The sequence below is a fragment of the Ornithodoros turicata genome, chromosome 2 (genome assembly GCF_037126465.1).
Source record: "Ornithodoros turicata isolate Travis chromosome 2, ASM3712646v1, whole genome shotgun sequence".
Taxonomy (NCBI): domain Eukaryota; kingdom Metazoa; phylum Arthropoda; class Arachnida; order Ixodida; family Argasidae; genus Ornithodoros; species Ornithodoros turicata.
Genome location: NC_088202.1, coordinates 148,007,996 through 148,031,450, shown reverse-complemented (window position 1 = coordinate 148,031,450; position 23,455 = coordinate 148,007,996). Strand labels below are relative to the sequence as shown.

General features: G+C 44.0%; 1 protein-coding gene across 1 annotated transcript in view; it reads right to left on the bottom strand.

The window, feature by feature from the left end:
* The window catches only part of LOC135386350 (cell adhesion molecule Dscam1-like), a 357,610-nt gene extending 345,418 nt beyond the window's left edge, over positions 1-12,192 (bottom strand). Inside the window, exon 1 of the mRNA XM_064616211.1 lies at positions 11,979-12,192. The gene's annotated coding sequence lies outside the window, so the exon portion shown is untranslated. The remainder of the gene's footprint in view (positions 1-11,978) is intronic.
* Positions 12,193-23,455: the final 11,263 nt, after the last annotated feature.

Below are 23,455 nucleotides of genomic sequence, written 5' to 3'. Positions count from 1 at the left end.
CTCCGTTTTATTTCATTTCATTTATTTAGGGACGGACTGAAATACTCCCTGTTAAAGCGCCCTCCCTAATAAGCAAATGAGTAACACTGTGAACACGAGGTTATATATTAATAGCAACGATTACAAAGCACAACCAAAGCAATGCATTCCAGGAGGCACCATAATTTGTTCGCACTATATCAAATACACTAACAAACAATACACAAATAGAAACTAGTCAAAGTAGCTAAGTAACGAAATGACAAAACTCTGGTTATTAAAAGGCCTGTCCGGTCAGTGCGTGGTTCAACGCGGTCTATGTTGTATCATTCTTGTGTTCTGCTTTCAATAGAGAGGTTTAGGACATGGTACCAATGAGACTGCGTGAGAAGGTAGAAATGTTAAGGGAATAAGCTTGGGACAAGACGAGAGCCGTGGATTTTCCAAACAGGGGCTGTTCTTTTTCAGGTTACCGTCCCTATCCTTGGCAAGGTATTTAAAGTGATAAGAAAATTACCTTCTGGAGAGTTTTCCCGCCATTTCGAAGGCTTTGGACAATTTTTAATTGAGAAAAATTTACTTTTTCAATTGAAGTTAGAATTGAACGTTTTAGAAACCCATTCTCTGTTTGCGTTATCGGGGCGTACGCTGTCTTTCGGAAATAGTGGATACCCAGACTCGTCCTGAAGTGAATTTGCGATGTTACAAGGGAATTGAAGCCACAGAAAGGAAGTAAATTAAGCACGCTTCGTTTAATGTAACAAATTCAAAAACAATATTTCAGGCCAGACACTCGTGTTTTTCAAGTGAAATACAATTTTATACACGAAGTGAATACTGTGGCTACCGCTTGACGGCGCTGCAAGACCGCGACGCAAGGCCGCGTAAGACCGCGGGCAAGACCGCGACGACTATATTTCATATTTTTGATGGGTCACAGGAAAACAGAGTTTGGGAAGCACTGGTTTAATAGGTACGTTAAAAGTTCGCCCCTACGTCTAAAACTGACGTCTAAAACTTTTCCCTCTGGGTCCTCCATCTGTATGGACTGTACTACCCGTTAAGCTTTGCAACGTTTAAATAAATTCAATTCAATTCAACATGAAGACGACGGCAAACACAAGTTACGGAGCGGCGCGTAGTTCTAGCAGACGACAGGCGTTGTTCTTCTGCAAGGGATTAGTTCTAGCAGACGACACGCTTTCTTCTGCAAGGGATTAGTTCTAGCAGACGACACGCTTTCTTCTGCAAGGGATTAAGAACAGCGCAACCATCTGCCACCAAACGAACAGTTATAACATGCAGTTATTACTCCGGACGTGACGATAGAAGAATGTTAGACGGTCTGTCCTTGCAAACATCCTTCGTGGAGAGCAAAATATCGCCTGCATACCGTTGAAGTGGCAGACGAAAGGACATCTCTATGATAATGGTGCTCGAAGACGGGGAAGCATAAAGGTGGCAAGGGTCAATCTGGAGTGAGCCTAGAGTGTATCCAAATATAACACCAAGGGACCGAATCCGCCACTGATAAACAATCGCGTTCCAGCCAAGAACATAGCGGACGTCGTTTTCGCCCAGGACGGCGTCATCATGACGCCGAAATAAATCATTTAAAAATAAAACCCTGAAAAACAAATAATGTTCTAATACCTCTGCCACACGTGCACTCTTCAATGATCATTGAAACCAATCGTCATTGAACACCCGCGTAGCGCCATCTAGGGTGTAACGTGTCAACCTTTCAAGGAACATTGGATCCAATGGTTTTTGCGAAGTTGACACGTTACACGCTTGGTGGCGCCACGTGCGTGTTCAATGACCATTGAATTCAATGGTCATTGAAAACTGCCCGTGTGGCAGGGGTATTACTTTTCGAAAAATAAACTGGCAATACCCTCGGTGACAAAATCTGTTCGTAGAAATAGACTTCACGAAATCAGCTGTTCAAAATAAATGTTTCAAAATAAATCCTCTATGATTGATGGACGGCCGAAGCTCAAAACGTCCGCTTCGGACAACAGTACGGCTGTCGTACTTGGTGTGGGCCTGAGAACGAGACTACTTTGATGTACCGGATGTGGTCGTCCATTGCCTTCCATGAGAAGACACCGGAAGTACGTTTTCGGGTTTAGCCTCGTTCGCAGCTCAACCAGGCTCGAGGGTGCGTGTACCGTGGGCGCTTGTTATTCCTGTATTCATACGCGCGTCGTCTTCTGCAGTTTTAAGCTGAATATTTCAATTTTTCCAGCTCTGTTAGAAGACACATCATTATTGAATGGTAGAAATATTCATAAGAAACGTTCCAACTGTGCGTTGCATTGAAAACGACGTTGTGTCCCTCTTAAATTAACATATGACACATTCCCTCCCCGAGCTACGATTTATTTTGGAAGTGCTTAGTTTGAGTGCGTGGAATTTTCAGCGATTTATTTCGGAAAGTGGATTTTCACGCGTGGATTTTCACGCGTGGGTTTTTTAGTTTTTTTTACTTTTAAGAATTTATGTCGGCGTACACCCAAGGGTAAACTAAACTGGTAGCGAAAGCCAGCGACAATATCAAATCAGACCAATCGACAAGGTTATTTTCATGATGCACGAACGATCCTCGGTGCTGTTAGTAGAAGTACGATTGTAAACAAACAACCAAATTAAGACGTGCGCATGATTTGTGTGTGCACTAATAGTTTATTCGCGATCTTAATATAGGAAACAATAATTAAAACAGCCCAAACACCAGGGAAGGATATATTCACTGCATGTATAATAATACGAAATAAACGAGACGGGGACAAACAGAAGTAGGAGTATTAAGTGAAAGAAAAGGATTTATTATGAATTAAACTAATTAATTAAAAACCGCTAAGGGACATATACATTCAGTCTACGATACGCCGGAGGCTCCGCCTTCGTCAGGGCAAAAGTATTAAGGGAATAATACTTTACTTCCATATACTATACAGTGAACCCTCGTTAATATAACCCCCGATAATCTGACATACGCGCTTTACGACCATACTCCTGGGGAACAATGCTGTGAACCCCCTGCAAATATTCCCCGTTAATATGACAATTCCGCATTATGACCAAAATTTTCAGGAACGACCATGGTCATCATAACGGGGGTTCACTGTATAGGGAATATACTTCATACTTTTGTCCTGACGAAGGCGGAGCCTCCGCCGTAACGTAGACTGAATGTAAATTTCCCTTAGCGCTTTTTAATCAACTAGTAGTGTAATTCATAATAAATCTTTTTTTTTTTTTCACTTAATACTCCTACTTCTGTTGCCCACGTCTCGTTTATTTTGTATTTATATCATTTCGCGCACATCCAACTTTTCATCTCCTACCGTATATATATATAAATACACTCCTATATACTTCCATCATCAGAAGAGAAAAGACCGACAGCATGTACCAGAGCTCACGTGCTCTGGCACATGCTGTCGTTCTTTTGTCTTCTGATGATGGAAGTACTATATGGGAGTGTATTTTAATACATATAAATAGTGAATATGTCCTTCCCCGGTGTTTGGGCCGCTTACGTTTCCTGCTGAAAATTTGTTATCCACTGTTGAGTGTGGTATGTGCTATGTAGGGCAAAGTTCTAGGTGCATTAACCAGAGGAGAGCACCAGCTCAGCATTCAAAGGACCCATATCTCTGGTGAACTTGTTGAACATATCCGTGAATGCAACAATTGAACACGTGGATGCAATAAGGGGATAAGTCGAGAAATCCCCAAGCCGTTAAAATCCGTCGATGGTCTGCCTCTGAAACCCGCCACTTCATTGCAGACGCTATTCGATGCAACACATTTCTCCGAGCCATCGACCCCGCGATGCAACTTTACCCCTCCCAACACCTTACCAGGGCCGAGGAAACCCTCCTTCATCGCCTCCGCCTTAACGTCGCCTACACTCCGTCACTCCTGCACAAGATGGGCAGACGCGGCAACGCAAACTGCGATGCCTGCGGCGCCATCGCTGACGTAGCCCACCTCCTGCTAACGTGCCCGACGTTCTCGGCGCCCCGTGCCGCCCTCGCCCGACGCCTCCAAGCCTTGGGCCACCACCCCCTCTCGCTCGCTACACTCCTCGGGCCTGTCCCGCGCCCTGGGCAACGGGATGTTACCAAGGCACTCTTCGAGTACCTCAAGGCCACAGAAATGATGACCGCCCTCTGAAGCACAGGCGGCAAGCCTCACCGCCCGCAGCACATCGTTCCCATCGCGGCTTCTCCCGCACCTGTTTTTTCCTCTTTCTCTTTCCTTTTTTTTAAGGAGTAGCAAGCCGGCACTTGCCTGGCTGACATCTCCCCTGTGTGAATAAACATATACCCCCCCCCCCCCAAGCCGAGAAAAAACTTCAAATGAATATTTCGTGAAGTAATTGCAGCTGGGTTTCCTCGAATAACGCAAACGCAAAATGTGTGACATATATGTATGTGTCTATACTCTACGTGCATGTCCCGTTAACATCGTTTTTTCGGGTGTGTGATTTAACAGAAACTGAACAAAATCCAGGAACATAACTTTTCCAATACAGTCCAACTCCTTTACAACGAAACTCAGGGGACAGCAAAAAAAGTTTGCAGTGAAGGTATTTTCGTTATAAAGGATGTCCATTATTGGACCTATAGGGCTCCAGCGGGACCGCAAAAAAATTTGCTGTACTCGTATTTTCGTTAAAAAGGTGTTCGCTATAAAGGAGCTTGACTGTATAACACCGCATACACGGGGGTTTTGGTGCAGAAAAAAAAACAATTCTCACGAGGGAGACCTTGGTGGCTGAACGATGGTGATGTGTGCGATGGTGATGTGTGTGATGGTGGTGATAGTGGTGTAAGTGACCCGTGTGTAGTGGTGCAGCCATGATCGGGCTGATTGCGGTGCTAAACGAGCATACTCTCGAAAATGATGCACTCAGGTGACCAGCACAATACGACTTATTCACATAGTGCATGCGTTTTTTCCGATTACAATGCTCAGTAGCACTGCTGACACGGTCACGTGACGTAGGAAGAACGTGTTTTTCGAGTGAAAGCCGAAGTTCATTTCCGCATCGTAGCAAAATTTAAGCTACACCATTTTTATGCGTGTGTATAGAAAAAAGGACCTGTTCTGACTGTCCACCCCATTGACAACCACATGCACTTTCCGTTTTTTAACCTCCTGTAGCGGGCCAATAAATTGCGATACGATCCTAAATTTTCTTTGGTAGGTACATACTGGTACGTATAGATGTCATAAACTGCGTTTTCATGGACTGATACATCGACTGAAAGCCCCAGTCGAATAATCGCCAAGGTGGGATGGCGAGGGTTTACATGACAATCAGCTGGGATTCCCAAGGTCGCACAGCGCTCACCTGAAGCTTAGGGGAACCTGCTGGATAAGTTGCATGACCGGTTTCAGTTGACAGCTGTCGTCTGAACCACCTCATCGTAGCGACTTGCTTCCGCTGTGTCGACTTCTCTTTTAAGTCGATGTACGCCGGTTTACATGTAGAGGAGCAATCGACTTGTCTCGATCCAGTCGACTTTTATCGCCTTCATGTAAATGCGCCTATAATAAGTCCCCTTATTGCATCCACAGGTTCAACTGTGACCCCATATTCCCCGAAACCCTCAATCTTTGGAAAGAGGAAGCAACCTGGCGAAGGCTCTTTAGGGAGTCATTGGAGATGTGTCACACGAAGGAATTCTGTGTCATTTATTCATTTGCCTCCTTTACGGAGGTTGCCGTTAAACTTGCTGCTGTATGACGAGAATTTGTCTGTACTCCTTGTCTCGGGTTTATTTCGCAGTCATGTGTACCAGCTTGTCAGCACCATTTCGCTTTCGCTTGTGCTGTTTTTAGTTATTGTGTCCTATATTAAAATCGCACACAAATAATGCTCAAGTCGTACGACTTCCGAAGCGTCACCTATATGGTTCTCACTATAATAACACACATAGAAACTCATGAAGCCCCTGAGTATGCTTCCGGATCGATGTTGCCCTGCGCATGTGTCAATAAGTGTGCTTTATCCGTGCACCCCGTGCGTCCGTGCTTCGTAATACCCAGATACTACTTTATTTCTTTATTTATTTTTATTTCTTTATTATTATTTTTTTTGCACAGGGACGCGAGCAAGCGAGGCCCACATCTCGGAGATGTAAAACACGTATGGACAAGTCACTGCAATACAGCCTGTTACAGGCCCCCGCGAAAAAGCTTTCGCCATGGCGAGACCTGCTTGAATGTCGGCAGGAATCAGCAGTATACACCGATACTGAAATATTTTCCTAGCGGACCCATTATGGCCACTCATTGGAAAAATGCAGAGGGCAAATAACTACGTGTATAACCTCTCTTTGTGACCATCCACGATGTTCTTTCAGCTTAGAGTCTTCAACAGCTGTGATGTATCCGTATGCATTTGGAATTGCCACGTGTCCTTCAACCAGTTGCTGATGCGATTTATTTTTCTCTGTTCTCGTCCGGTATTGTTGAGCGGTTCGTATGGTTTGGTCAGGAAAAGCTTGGTTAGACACGTGAGCAAACGGCTTTGTAATGCTTGCTTCAGCTGTTCGGAATGAAACGAGAACAACGCGAGCGTGCAAACGTACCATGACTAATTATGCGCCACGTATTATTCGTACCATATACGTCATCTCTGACATCATTTGTTTCCAATCGTAGTAGTCCGCGCGATGGATGGATGGCGCTGACGGTCTCCATCATGGCGTCCTTCCGAAGATGTCTACATATACCTTGGTGCACAGGGGTGGCACCCAATGTATTGCTCCGTAGACGAGAGCGTGCAGGGCGAGCGCAATGCATCCTGGACAGGTCCTGGTCGCACGTCACAGCAAACATCAAGGCACACGTGACCTTAAAGATGGCGGCGCCCGTGATCGGCGGCCAAACCGTTTGTAAACAATACGGTTGTTGTTTGTGCTTGACGTTTTCGATGTCTTTCGATCACGGTAATTATTATTATCCGAGATTATCTGATAATCTCGCAGTAAAACGCGCAGCTTTGCACATAAGGCCTCGTACTGTTGACGACTCCTAAAGATGTGATGACGACCGCGCGTTAAAACTCACTGAGCCGATGCGATGTACTTAAACTAAGGAGGAATGGGCTACTGTGTTGCGAAAGAAGCACCGCATAATTTACGCTAGCAAAATACGTTCATTTCTTGGCTTTATGACGACAGAAATGTCGGTAAGCTGCAAAACGACACGTAAACAAACTCACATGACCTCAAAATGACGTTTTTTATGACGTTCGACCAGGACAAGATGTCAGTTTTGCCAAAGGCACCCGCTTGAGGGCAGTTACAACAATGGCGGGTTTGTGTCACCCCTGTGCCTTGGTTCACCCGTCGCTCACAACTAAGCGCTCACAATTGCTCGGCCTCCTCTGGTTCGGAAGTGATGACGCCGTCGCGGCGCTAGTCGATCTTAAACGACCAGCGAAACACGCGAATCCAATCCGGATCGACCAGTGGTCTCCACCGGGAAAGAAAAAAGAAAAAAGCTGCTCCGAATCAAGCAGTGCGATTCCCCATAAGAACTATACTAGAGTGAAAGGAAAGGAGGAAACATGCGTGTCTTTCCTCTCTCTCTCGACGGCTTCCCGCATAGGCTGCCGTTACAGTTGCCGGCAGTGCAGTGTTAAGCCCGCGATTTACGTTCATCGCGCTTTACTCATCCGTCCGACGAAGCACAGTCCACGTCCAATCCAATCCAATCCAATCCAATCCAATCCAATCCAGTATGTTACGGCTCGTGCTCTTCGGGCATAGAGATCAAAGAGAGATATATACAAGAGCGAAAAAAAACCGTGGCGGAGAGGCTGGGCGAGGGAAGTGACGTTGGAAGTCCCCTATAGTGTTACCAGCGGAGCAAAACAACATAGAGCGCATGAAAGGGGGAAAAAAGAGAGAGAGAGAGAGAGATGTAACTGCGCAAGGTAACACCGCTGCAGAATACGCGGCGTGGGAGAAAGCGTAGCGAGATGTCATTGGAGATCACTTGGATTGGATTGGATTGGATTGGATTGGTCAATGATCGTTGCAGAAGAAAGCGAAAGCCCGGGGAAGTGGAAGAATAATGTCTACAAGACATAAACAACGTGCCAGTAGAGCCGTAGCCTTCTAATTGGAACGCCTCTTTGGAAATTCCATTTGGACATTGGAATGGAATTGGAATTCTGTCTTATTGAAAACTATTATTAAAACAATAATATCCATAGCACGCAGATGCAGAGTGTCTCAATTAACATGCACCAAGATTTAAAAAGCGACGGAGCCTTCTTTTTTCTTTTTTTTCTCTGGACTAAAAAGAATATCACAGAAAGCGAACATTTTTGGAGCAGCTGAACATCCACCGTGACGCTAAGAAGAAAAAAAACAAAAACGGTGGGGTTGAACGGACTGTGAGCACAGACAGGTGTACGGGGCAGCCTCATTGTGTATGCGAAAGCTAGGCCAGTCCGGAAGCGTGCACGAAATATGCTGCGTATAGGTCGAGCGTCAAAATCTCCATCTAGATCAACTCTATACCAGCTCGCGTGGCGTATATAGTGGCTACACTCTCAAAACTGAACTTCACCGCATAGCACGCTCTGCGCCAACCATTGCCACGAATGATAGGGTTATCGCTTCCGATTCGAGGATAGAGGGGGCGTACGCCTTTTTGTGTCAATTTGAATACATGATAATTGACACAAAAAGGCGTACGCCTCCCTCTCTCCTTCAAATCAGAAGCAATAACCCTATCATTCGTTACAATGGTTGGCGCAGAGCGTGCTATGCGGTGAAGTTCAATTTTTAGAGTGTAGGATGGTCGCCTTCACACGCCGGCACCGCGCGGCTGTACACCTGTTTGAGGTTTTCCCCGGGTTTTCCGGCCGACTTTCCACATGAATGTCAGCACAGTTGCCCCCCTGAAGTCTGCCCAGGACGCATACTAATCCCCCCCTGTCACCCACTCCTTCCTGCTGTCCTCTATCAATCTTCTCTTTTCCCCTTTCCCCTTTTCTCCTTTTCCTTCCTTCTTTGCCTTTCCTTTTCTTTTCTTCCCCCATGTTCATTTTTTTTTTGGAATAGCAAGCCGACCTCCGTCTGGCTGACCTTTCCTTTCTTTTTCTTAATAAGCATATTCCCTTCCCCCTTCACTCCATCTGTCCACGTCTGTACTCCTCTCATATAGCCACAGTTGCTACGCGGCGCTAACACAGAATTTAAGAAAAGCTATTCTACAGCGGGGTAGGAGTTAAACGCTTCAAGTTCCCAAATTACAAATTAAAATTCAAAATTTTCCCCGATTCAAAAGAATGTGCAACTTCGGTACAGCGAACGAAACTATAAAAAAAAAGAAGGCGAAAATCAGCTGGTTCATTTTGGCCGATGCTGACAACTCTGCGCTTAGAATATTTATTTATTTATTTAATTTGGTTATACGTTGAGGGACCACAAGGGTGATTACACAACGGGGGGCACGACATAGGCGTGACATAACTGCGACTTGCTGTTATACGAGAAGTAATGCACACGGCTAATAAACGTGTATCGCCCTGAAAAGAATTAAATAACAACGAAAAGATTATAAAAAAACGCGTGCACATACCTGGCAACACTATCTATCTATATCTATATCTCTATCTATACACACATGTACATACTGCATATATATTCTTTAACTGGAATATATTCTTTAAAAGCGTCTCGCTCACCGAACATTTTTCAATTATCGTGCTCCATAAAAGACCGTATCGCCTACAATACCCAAATATCTAATTCCTGTATAGCTCTTCTTTGGCGCTTCCAGGCTTATTTACCGAGAGACGCTGTAATTCGAAGAGCATAATCCCCGGAAGTCTCTTCCAGGGGAAGGTAACGAAATCCCTTTCGTTTCCGCCTCAGTTACTGGACCATATTTGTTTCTGTTCCAGTTTCGGTTACCACCATTGTTGTTTTCGTTTCCATTACGTTTCCGTCTCGGCGGAGTATACGAGTACAAATGAGCGCAACGAATATTTTGTCGGTTCACAGGGATTCTGTACGTTTTTGGCGCCAATAATTTTCTGCAAGTTTACATAATCAGCAACGATTCACAAGGACATAGCAACAACAAAAGCGTGCACTTTGGCACGTTGTAACCTTGTCCCTATATATATATATATATATATATATATATATAGGGTGAGGTAAAAGGATTATCAAACGCATCCCCATTTTTTTCTTTATTCACATCACATCACATTATCAAACGGCCACGAAGTTTTACAGAAGTTCAAAAAAAGACGCGGAAACAGATTTTAGGGAAGCTACAAACACTAGTTTATGTAATTACTTACTAATTAATTTACTAGTTTATGTAATAAACTAGTGTTTGTAGCTTCCCTAAAATCTGTTTCCGCGTCTTTTTTTGAACTTCTATATATATATATATATATATATATTGTCCTTTTAAATTTATCGTATAAGGTTGACGAGATCAGCAACACCCTTTTTAAGTGGATTCGAAACTGTTCTTAACCGGAACGCGGTTTTAAACACCACTGACTCAAAAAGGAAGACGTACCGGAATTTGCAACAACGAGCCTGGTAGACATGATGGAGGAGGGACATCGTTTATATTTATTATTATTATATATTATGAAGTTTATCGACTAAGCATATTCCCACGCGGGATTTTCGGCTCGCACAAGCGCATGCATGTGTAAGGGAAAGTCACGAACACTACACTTTTCCAATATCCTACAGTAACACAGATCCACTAAGTAGTAAATGAAACATCAAGTTCACACGGTACCCAAATGGTCCTCAAGCCACAGCGCTCTTCAAGTTCCTCGTTGGGAACATTCCTGACAACGAAACACGAAGCCCAGTCATTTACATGAATTGAGTCTTTTACGTCAAGTAAGCAGCGTCTTCGTACATTTCCATAAACTCTCTTTTGGAATGTGTTCTTCAAAAGAACCGTGTTTATCCCCAATCAGATAGGGTTGCGATAAGCGCCAAGTGATCGGACCGCAAAAGGTATGACGTAATATTTATTTGTCAGTTCCGTTGCTAGAGATCTGTAAAACATGCACCAAGAGGGAGTTATCTCAGTATGAACGGCGTTTAGATTCTCCAACTGAAGTGATAAGATTGCAGCCAAGTTCATACTGTTGACCGAAATGATAAGCAAACCTACATCCGTCGAGCAAGCGCACCCTGTGGTCCCAAATTGGTCCGAACCAATCGAACCAAATTAGTTCCAAACTCCCGATTACTCTTTTTTTCCCTCATTGTGATTTTTTATCGTAAATATTTCATCATATATATACGGTATACAGAAAATGAAAGCCGATAAACAAATACTCGTAAACATAATCTGGAGCAGAAGTTTTATTATGCCTGATACAACGCCTGGGATACGCACGGTACAAGTTGGTCAAGCGTTGTGGCTTGACATCGTGACATCTTTGAATTAAGAACAGCCCTCATGCCGGAAAAAAAATATTCCGCGAACCGACCACTGTGACGTCACTCATCATCATAGCTGTATCGCGACATAAAATCGGTATGCTGATTAGCGTTGTTACGTATATTGTGTCGTTTACGAGCCAGCATTACTTGAACGCGGCTGTCACAAAATCTGTATCTCTTCTTCAGTCTTTGGTCTCTCGATATCCATTCTGCAAGACTCGGCCTGGTGTACTGGCAAGTACGATGAAACCCAGCCTAACAACGACATCCTTCAAAGCCGTCACCTTGAAAAACTGTGTACCGACCGCAAACGGAAAGATATTTGAGTGCTCGCGAAATAAACTTCCCAGTTCCTCGACTTATATCTCACTGTCCTGAGCTCACAGCCTCGAGTGCCCCCCGAGCTTGCAAAAAACTCGTCCTCTGTAAGGCCGCTGGCGGTATCGATCTCACCGAACTGGACGGCCTCCAATGAGAAGACGGTACAACATGTTTCTCCCGTTTTTTGAACCCCCCGATTCTCACCTGTTCTCCGTGACGGATACCTCAGGGCAACGACACAGCACCATGTCGTCTGCGAAGCACCAGGACAGAATCCTTCCTTAGCGTCGCCATCCTCGTTCACGCATGGCTCCTTATTTCCTCCTTTTTTTGTGTGTTTCCCTCTCTCTCGCTCTCTCTCTTTGGTTTCGAATGCCCGGGCAAGAGCTGGCAGCGGCCGGCCACTGGTTACGACCGCTCGACGCAGCCGGCAGAGGGGAACCGGACGTGACGTCGGAGCCGGTGCGCGCGTGCGTGATGTCGGATTTCCGTCGGGAGGGCGCGACGAGCGGTGTCTGCGCGTTCGTGCAGGTATTGGAAGCGTCGGCGACGATGAGCACGGCGCACCGTGTTTGATATTTCCCATGTGGAGGGAACGGATTTCGGATGACGAGGCTGCGAGATTTTTTTTTTTTTTTAAGGGTCGATGTTAGCCTCGAGCGAAAAGTAGTATCGCGGAATGGCTCCCGGGCAGTTGGAATCTGAAGAAAAGTCGGTCGGTCGGTCCGCGAAAAAGGGGGGTCGGTGCTTGACTAACGCCTGTAAAGGGTACTCTGCCACGTTAGGAGTCACGTTGCGGGGAAGCGCACTTTACAGACCGGTAATTTGTATCGGACGCAAAAGAACGTGCATAGGACACGACTACTTTCCCGGTACAAGGTTCAACAACAATTTTCATTTATTTATTAATATTCGTATACCGTCAAGTGTTCGGAGACGTTACACGAGGGGAGTTACAGTTTAGCAAACGCGTGAAAACGTATGATATGTAAAAGTAATGGAATCAGTACGTAGATGACGAGAGGAGTTCGAAGTAATATCACGCAGTACATCTCTTAGAAATATTTACAATCACAAATATGAAGCTATGACAAACTTAAGGTGCTGCGACGGCATTCATGATGATCGATCGCTGCTACGTTGTTGGGAAGGCCATTTTGGTTTACCGGAAACGAAAACAAAATGAGTAATAATAATAATAATAATAATAATAAAGGGAACAATGTTGGTGTGAGACAGGCAGCGACCAACCTTTATGCGTAGTAGAGGTAAATGACGGTGAGAGGGGTTTAATTTTGAGCTGAATTATAGGAATGTTGCGAATAGATTGATTGATTCCAGGGATGGGCAGTATTTAAATACATTGTAATTAAAATACTATTTAAAATATGAACACATGTATTTATATTTTGTATTTAAATACAGACTCGAAAAATGTATTTATAATTATATTTAAATACCAATTTTCAGGTATTTATTCTTGTAAATACTCTATAAATACTCTTACATACAGAATACACTGACACATGTCTTAAAGTTGCCCTGCATTTGACCTTTCGGGAAGAAGGGCGAGTTTGGGGCGCAATTATGCCGGGTTTGCGCTAGCATGCGCGTGCGACAAACCATTTTAGATGGCGAGTTTTTCACTGTTGTTGCGGACAACGGTCGTGACTACCCGATTACGTTGTTGTACGAAGCATCTTCGTCAAATTTAATACAAGCATTTGTTCATCGGCGCCTGTGGAGATGCTGTTCCCCTTTGCGAATCTGATTGTACGGCCGAACAGAAGATGCCTAAAAGAAGCAGTCTTCGAGAAATTTCTAATATTAAAATCGCCATGATAATCTAACAAATAAATGCTATTATTTCTTGCTGATTTGTCCTTATGATCATAATTCTTTCTGTAATTCCAGATGACATCTTCCTCATAGTATTTATGGTAGTAGTTACGGTATTTAAATACAGTATTTATATTTTGTATTTAAATACTCATGTTGAAAACTATTTATGAAGAGTATTTAAATACTCCTGTCAACAAAGTATTTTGTATTTATATTTAAATACTCAAAAAATGTATTTATGCCCATCCCTGATTGATTCAAACATAAAAAATTGTAAAACGAACAGAACTTGTCTGGTAAACGACTGTTCGAGCGGAGAACTCCACCTTCCTCTCTCTTCTGATAAAACTGCGTTTCCCCCGTTACGTATCTTCAAGCTGTTGATCGAGTTCACTTGAGAAAAGGTTTATGAAGCTATATGAATGGGGGAGGGGGGGATATGTTTATTAAGAAAAAAAGAAAGGAAACGTCAGCCAGACGAAGGTCGGCTTGCTATTCAAAAAAAAAAGGAAAATGGGGAAGAAAAGAAAAGGAAAAGGAGAATACAAAAGGAGAAAAGGGGAAGGAAAAGGAAGAAAAGGGGAAGGGGAAGGAAAATAAAAAGAAGAAGAAATGGAAAATGGGGAAGAAAAGAAAAGGAACAGAAAAAGAAGAAAAGAAAAGAAGAGGAAAAGGAGAAAAGGGAAAAAAGAAAAGGGGAAGACGAAGAAGAGAAGAAAAGACAAGGAACGGAAAAAGAAGAAAAGAAAAGAAGAAGAAGAAAAGGAGAAAGGGGAAAAAAGAAAAGGGGAAGACAAAGAAGAGAAGAAAAGAAAAGAAAAGACAAAGAAGAAAATAAAAGGAAATAGAGCGCTTCCTTCCGGTATATGTGGCTGTCTTGCGACTGAATGCACGCTTTCCAATGTGCGAGAAAACAGCGGGTTCAGGGAAGTGACAAGTACTCAAAACTGTAAAATTCGTTTTAAAGCGTCCTGGTGGTTGGAGTTCTTTTTTATTTTTTTAATTTCAAAAACCAAACCTGTTTCGAGGTTGTTCATACCAAAGCAATTACTTACGAAATGTATCGAGTTGGATTTTTTTGCGTTAAAAATCAGCAACTTGCGCCTCAAGTGTGCATATACTGTCTGTTTTCGGTGTTGAGGCTATATGCATAAATTGTTCATCTTCAGTGAACAGGCTTTACGCAGAGAGTGTTCAAGTTCGATGCTTTAGTTTTGTGCAAAGATTGTTCATCTCCAGATAAATACAGACCATATTTACAATAATTAACGGGCCATTTTGTGAGATTACAGTTTAACGGGCCAGCCTAACTTCTTCTATGGGGGTTCCTTTGTTGGATTCGCACCTCTGGTCTCCTTAAACGGCTTTCGCACTTAATCTCAACTCCCCTAGTACAGTCAAACTCCTTTACAACGAAACTCAGGGGACAGCAAAAAAAATTCGCAGTAAAGGTACACTGTAAACTGAAAAACACCCTTATGGGTGTAAATGGCTTGTCCTATAACTGACACCTCTTTTTACACCATATGGTCTTAGAACACCCTTTTCAGAGGGTGTATTCTGTGTAAAACACCCTTTGAAAGGGTGCTTTTCCTTGAAAATGCCTTCTTTTGCACCCTTTAAACACCCTTTACACCCTCCTAGAAGGGTGTTTAAAGGGTGCAAAAGAAAGCATTTTCAAGGAAAAGCACCCTTTCAAAGGGTGCCTTACACAGAATACACCCTCTCAAAAGGGTGTTCTAAGACCATATGGTGTAAAAAGAGGTGTCAGTTATAGGACAAGCCATTTACACCCATAAGGGTGTTTTTCAGTTTACAGTGTATTTTCGTTAAAAAGGATGTCCATTATTGGACCTATAGGGCTCCAGGGGGACCGGAAAAAAATTTGCTGTAGTGGTATTTTCGTTAAAAAGCTGTTCGCTATAAAGGAGCTTGACTATATTGCATAACGAATTCCCCAACCATCTTTTTTTGTTCCGTTTCACCCCGACTTCCACGGACTACGAATACCATGCTTATGAAACACAGTGAGACAGAGTCGCTTATTTTTGCCTTTTTCTCCGTAGCACTTTTTCTTTAAAAAGTAACCCTCTCTCACATATCCACTATTGATTAGCGTTGTGTGTGCAGCATCTCGTCACCTGACAAAGTGCAGACTCTGCGCGAAAGCTTTTATGTAAAGAAATGTGTTCCCTTGAAGAAATGTAACTCGCTACAGATACGGTTTTGTTTACAATTCGTTGTATTCGTCGTTTACAATTTTGTAAAAATTTCAGGCGTTCGCAGCAGTAAGAAATGAGGCCTCACAAAAAATTGATAACCAGCTTGAAGCGAAACAAAGGCTTCCATATTTGAAACGCGTCAGAAACTCATTGCGAATGGCAAGCAGCGTGTCTGAATGCGCGCTAGAAACGTTAAGCATCGCGTTAAAAATTCAAATGTGCGCCGTCCCCGCTCGATAACGACATTTGCCCTCTAATATGTTTTTCATTCCACTTTCCTTTGCCCGTATAAGTCTGGCCTCACTGATGATCATGGCAGCCGCAATATTTCTCCTTCTTTCTTTGGACAGTGGAAAGCTTATCTTATCGCGGTATTGATAGTTATTCTTCAACGTCAGAGAGGCTCACTGAGCTCGTCTTTAAATCCTTCTGAAACATAGTATTTGTTTGGGAGGTGACCCGGATTGGGAATCCTCCCAAGCAGCACAACATCTTGGCCCAATATTGGACCAATGCCAGCAATACTGGCCCAATATTGGTCCAATCTTGGTCCTATATTGGGCCGACATTGCCAATATTGGTCCAATATTGGCCCAAGATGTTGTGCTGCTTGGGCTGGCACCGGCTGTGTTTTACCACGGACGCTGTATAATTTGAAAGATGAAAGTCCCTGAAAAGGTTAGCCAGCTGTATGACTCGAACCCACATCTTCTGGATTGCCGGTCCAGGGTTCTACCAATTGAGCTAAGCGAACACGCCTTCTCAGCGACTTCCAGGGTGCGTCATCTGAAGGGACAAACCAGCCACTCTCTCTCACTCATCCTCTTTTCACTCTTGCATTTGTATAATATCCCTGTCACACGGCAAACCGAATGGCAGTCGCACCGAATGTCATTCGTTTGTTGAGAAACAGAAGAAACAGAATGTTAATCGTTAATGACGTCACTGTCGATGATTAAAGGAGTACAGAGGGCCATCTAAAAAAATTTTCAGATTAAGACGTCTGATGAAAGTGTGTGTGTCATTTTACCGTACAGCGCGAAAGGTTTTGGTGTGTGAAATTTGTTTCCCAGAAAAAAAAAACTCACATAAACGTGGCTCCGCGCGTTCACCCTTAACTCGCCACTCCAGGTATAACGGGGATGAGGAGGTATGATGCCACGTCACCGATGACGTTATAAGGACAACTCGTTCTGGTTCGCCGGTCAGTGAGGTTCAGCGCCTTGTCCCTTTGCCGCCGTAAACCAGTTTTGCCGGTTCTCCCGCAGAATTGGGGATAGAAGGAGCGGCCGAATCATGACCGAGGCCAGGAGAAAGGCTTTTTCAGAACCCCGAACAGCCGAGTAGCAGACGACAGCGGAGTAGCAGACAACATTTCTCTAGGCCAATCAGCGAGCGTTCTCCTTATAGCGTCAGCGCGAGGTTCCAGGCAGATCGCAGGCTGGTACTGCTCTTCACCACCGTTGCGCACGGTCGTTTTTTGCGGCGTATTTTAAATTCAATTTCTGCGATAATTACGACTCTGTGGTGTAAATTACTTCGCATGGTGCATCTTACTGGCCTACTTAACAGTTTTATAAGAAGAAAACAGGGTGTTAAAAATGACTTCTGTGCTACTTTAAGACACCAGAGCCGAACACATGAAGCACTACACAGGTACATTATAGTTATATTTTTATTTATTTTGCTCGAAACTAGCGAAACATTAGATCATTTCACAAAATAGATGCCTTTCCAAAGCCAATTAATTGGCTAGGTACAGCTCCGGTCAAACGTAATAATAACACTGAAAAAAAATGTGGTCTCGTTCCCCAGCGCGATTACAGCAACCCTTGGGCCCATGAGGAAATCTTAATTGAACAAAATTATTCTGTTAGTTTAACACAAGGGTTTTGTTCACTTAATATTCCCTCAGTGCCCGAAGGGTAGCTGTGATCCAGCTGGGAAATGAGACCGCATTTTTTCCAGTGTTATTATTAAGGTTGACCGGAGCTGTACCACCAGCAAACACAACTAAGATGCCTATCTACACCGCACTTGGCGACGTGGCGACGGGGAACGAGGATAGTTATCCGGAAAACAGTGTTTAGCCTTCCTTCCTTGGTGTCAAAAATCATCAAATTCGTGATAAAATGTTGGAGTACAGACTTTCATTCGTCTTTCATTTCTTCGAACGGTTTATCTTTGTTGTTTCTGATACCTCTCTACTGCGAGCGTAATCTGTCGGTGCGAGACGGAAAAGCTAATGAGTTCCCCGAACTCATTCGCATGTATTGCCATTTCATTTCAAGGCGTAACACGAAACGAATGTCATTCAGCGCCAGTATCATTCGCTGTTAATGACATTCAATTTGCCGTGTGGCAGGGATATAGGGCACAGCTCAGGGTTGTACACCCGTTACCGAAATGTGGCATATCGCAATATCGATACAGTCAAACTCCTTTATAGCGAACACCTTTTTAACGAAAATACCACTACAGCAAATTTTTTTGCGGTCCCGCTGGAGCCCTATAGGTCCAATAATGGGCATCCTTTTTAACGAAAATACCTTTACTGCGAATTTTTTTTGCTGTCCCCTGAGTTTCGTTGTAAAGGAGTTTGACTGTATTCGTTACGTTGAATAAAAAGTATAGTGACAGTAGTACACTACCGTTGCTAAACAAAAGGTAACGCAATACTTTGCTAGATACTTTTGCTGGAAATACGAAGGAAATATGGACAGATACTGAACAGTGAATTAACGGACGTTCCGCTGAAGGACTAGAGGGAACTGTTGTGCTCGCTCTTTTGAATATGTACGCGGTAAACGTCCAGCAAGCTGTCCTTGCTTAATAAAAAAGTAAGAAATATGGTTATAAATATAAACTATGAAATCATAAAAGCAAGGAAAGGTGGGGGTACATTAAAAGTATATGTATCGGTAACGATACCGGATACCGGATACCAATTGGATACCGGAAATAAGTATCACGTACGGTAACGGCGTTACGTACAATACTGCTATGGAGTCGGTCCTGTATCATCTCCGAGCCTGTCTGGTAGATCGCTCGGCAACAGATGAAGAGGAACAAAAAAGTAGAGAACTCCGACTTAACATAACAAAATAACAAGTTTTACTCAGACGTTTCGTCCGTCATGCGACGGACATCATCAGTGCCAAACTGCATGAGAGATTATACAACCGATCGCTATTTAAGGAGATGGGAGTATTGTACTATTGTACTATAGTATTATAGGTATATAATACTCCCATCTCCTTAAATAGCGACCGGTTGTGTAGACTCTCATTCAGTTTGGCACTGATGATGTCCGTCGCATGACGGACGAAACGTCTGAGTAAAACTTGTTATTTTGTTACGTTAAGTCGGAGTTCTCTACTTTTTTGTCCAGTTATGTCGTCTCCCGGCTTTTGGAGTATTTTTGCAGATGAAGAAGGGCTGCTGTGGTTGACCTCAGTGCCCGGATGGCATTCGTACACGTGCATATTCTGTACTCAACTTTGATACGCGCTCGGTGGAACTATACATCCCTCTGAGCATCCCTCTCACATCCCTCTCAATCGATAAACATCCTTCGAGATTGCATTAGACTCCCGGTGTGGTTAATGGCAGCGGCTTTCCAGCATTCACTGTTACCAACGTAGTTTTCTTGGGATGTGCGAACCGAATCCGTGAATCTTCCATCCCTGGAATCCTACACTGTTAAAACAGAACTTCACCGCATAGCACGCTCATAGCCAACCATCATTCCGAATGATATCATTCTGTGCACTGATTTGTTGAAAATGGGAGGAGGCGCCTATCTGGGACAGATTATCTTGTCCCAGATAGGCGCCTCCCCCCTGTTTTGAACAAATCATGACACAGAATGATATCAATCGGAATGATGGTTGGCTAGGAGCGTGCTTTGCGGTGAAGTTCTGTTTTTAGAGTGTAGGCATGGATTCGAGATTCGCCAATCCGAATGCCATTGCCCAAAACAGCGAATCGAATCTTTCGAATCCACCAATCACGTTTGTTTGTTTCTTTTTCAAATCGGCGCCTCCAAGCCTGCTTGACCGGCGGCCCCCGGGGCGCGCCAAGACCACAACATGCTCCGACAACAAGAAGACAACAAGCTCCGATATTAGAAGTTTAAAACTAACACGGTTTTGCTTTGATTGTTTCTTAGCTTTATGGAGGGAATTCGTACACCAGAGTTTACGTATTTCCTGTATAGTCGATGAACAACAGGTTAACTACACTCTTAAAAATGAACTTCACCGCATAGCACGCTCCTAGCCAACCATCATTGCGAATGATCTCGTTAACTGCCCTGATTGGCTGAAAACGGGAGGCGTACGCCTTTTCTGTGACAATTATGAACAGCATAAGTGTCACAAAAAAGGCGTACGCCTCCCGTTTTCAACAAATCAAGGCAGATAACGATATCATTCGAGATTATGGTTGGCTAGGAGCGTGCTATGCGGTGAAGTTCGTTTTTAAGAGTGTAAGTTACACTTAGGAAGAAGTATATTGCCACGAATCATCTTCGAGAAACTTCCAGGGCAGGCACGAAACGGTATATCTCATCCCGGCGCGTGCTGAAGAAGAGGCAAGAAGCTTCCAGACACATCGCCTGCTCTCTGGCAAACGCACGTGCTCTTTCTAGACTTTTCGGCGCGACGCTTAAACGCTTGTGCGCTCCAGGCTGGGGCATTTTTTCTTTGGACTCAGTTGTGTTCAGAGAGCTATCACTCTTGTGCTTTTTCTACCAAGTAGTTTAATAAACCGTTTGCTGTTTATTCGACGACTCGCCGGCCCATTTCGCTTCGTGACGATATGATGGGTATGACTTCTCCCGAAACTTGTTTTCTTATTAAACAAATATATCAAATTCTGCTTCGAAACACTTTTCAGTAGAGGAGCTTTTTTTTTTTTCCTGGCTTTTTAAACTCTTTTTCGAAGAAGGGATTCGTAAGATTCGTGGATTCGGAGAACCTTCCTTGGATTCGGATTTTTACAAAAATCCTGGATTTGTCTCATCTCTATATTTTATTTTCAATGTGCTTCACCTCACTCATAGGTGATCGATAGAGCGATGACGCAGCAATAATGTAGCGTACTGCAGGGATAACGTGAGGAATATACGGAACAGCGCAGACGTAAGTATATCGCTGACAGAGCTCGTTCGGCAGGGTAACTTCGAAAGCAAATGTTTCCACCAGTCCTTACACCTTTCTTTCGACTCGAAACCCTTCAACCTGGAACGCAATTTAATTCCACGTCAGAGCACAATAATGAAATTGCGTCTCCTCCTTCTTGCAACTCCAGCGTCAGAATAAAGCTTTCTCTCTCTCTCTCTTTCTCTCTCTCCACCCCCCTCTCTCTCCTTTTCAACCCTTAATTCCAGCTTCGACCCGAAAAGGAATTTCTTCTTTCTCTTCCTTGTCTCGAAGCGACGTCGTCGAGACTTATAGGAAGGAGAGCGAAGGCTGCGACATTTTGACAGTGTCTTATTTTCGCGAGGGTTTTCGCGTCGTCGGCTCATATTCGGCCGAATTCGCGGCCGCAAACTTGTTGGCTCGCTGTTCTTTTTGCGAGTGGAAGCTCCGCGCGTCGTCCTGGCTTACGTGGATTTCACGCCTCATATAATTATACGAAGACGAGAATACCTGATTCTGCGAATGTGCACTGTAAACTGGAAAACATCCTTTTGGGTGTAAATGGCTTGTCCTATAACTGACACCTCTTTTTAGGCCATATGGTCTGGAGCACGCTTTTTCGAGGCTGTATTCTGCGTAAAACACCCTTTGAAAGTTTGCTTTTCCACGAAAATGCCGTCTTTTGCACCCTTTAGACACCCTTTTAGGAGGGTGTAAAATTGCTAAAAGGGTGTATAAAGGGTGCAAAAGACGGCATTTTCAAGGTAAAGCACCCTTTCAAAGGGTGTTCTACACAGAATACAGCCTCTAAAAAGGGTGTTCCAGACCATATGGCCTAAAAAGAGGTGTCAGTTATAGGACAAGCCATTTACACCCATGAGGGTGTTTTCCAGTTTACAGTGTGGGTGAGGCAAATATTTAAAGGGCTGTGACACGCTATACCGGATTAATGTAAGAGACGTTTATTTACACCGACGGGAAAGGGGGAAAGCGTATAGAAAGGAAGTTTATGCAACACTACACACTCTAAAAACAGAACTTCGCCGCATAGCACGCTCCTAGCCAACCTTTCACCTCGAATGATATCGTTATCTGCCCTGATTTGTTGAAAAAGGGAGGCGTAAGCCTTTTTTTGTGACACTTATGCTGTTCATAATTGTCGCAAAAAAAGGCGTACGCCTCCAGTTTTCACCAAATCAGGTCAGATAACGATATCATCCAAGATGATGATTGGCTAGGAGCGTGCTATCCGGCGAAGTTAATTTTTAAGAGTGTAGGGTTATCGCTTCTGACTCGAAGAGGGGCGGGGGGCGTACGCCTTTTTGTGGCAATTTTTTTTTTCATATATCCAAATTGCCAATGCCGAATCAGAAGCGATAACCCTATCATTCTTGGCAATGGTTGGGGCACAGCGTGCTATTCGGTGAAGTTCTGTTTTTAGAGTGTATGCCACAGAGTTTATGGCCTTCTCTATGGTCTCCTTTGTCGCACAAATAAGTCGTCTCGTATTGCCCGCGGCTTATCTGCCAGAAAAATTTTCAAAACGTTCCTAAAAACGCATCTTGCGGCTTATCTCCAGTGCGGCTTATACGCGCGAAATTACGGTACAAGTAACGCAATTACATACTAGTAACGTGTTACGCACAAGTCTGCTAAAAAACGGACCGATGCTGTGCGCCAACCAAATGATAGGATAATCGCTTCTGATTCCAAGAGAGCGTACGCCGTTTCGAAACTGACACAAAAAGGCGTACGCTCCAGCTCCCTCTTCGAATCAGAAGCGATAACCCTATCATTCGTGGCAATCACTGGCGCAGAGCGTACTGTATGGTAAAGTTCCGTTTTCAGATTCTGGGCAATTTAATTTACAAAAACGCCTTCAAAAAAGCGGTGACTTCGCATACTAGCATTCGATTTGACATTCAAAATTCGTTTGATACACAAAGTGGGACGGTTCACTTCACCTGAATAAAGGAAAGGGTTTCTAGAGAGAGAAGACCAAAGACTCTCTCTCACCCAGGCCAGCTACGATCATATCGGTCTTGCCCGAGAGCGCGTCTTATTGGCCGCACAATGCGCAAAAATGGCAAAATGGCAAATGGACGTTGTTTCCTGGGTTTTCCTCAGACGCTTTCAGACATATGTCGGCACAGTTCCCTTAGAAGTCGGCCCAGGACGCACATTCCCCCAGGGCGTGAGTCGTGACGTTGCCCACATACGTCAGGCCGACAACGGCAAGCCCTATCACCACCACCACCACCACCACCATGGACGTTGCTTTACTACTCTTTTAATGCATCAATTGATCACACTTGAGCTCAGCCCCTGAGTCGCAGTACACTCTTAAAAATGAACTTCGCCACATAGCACGCTCGTAGCCAACGATCATCCCGAATGACAACGTTCTCGCCCCCGATTCGTTGAAAACGAGAGGCGGAGCATACGAGAGAGTATGCAATTATGTACGACACAA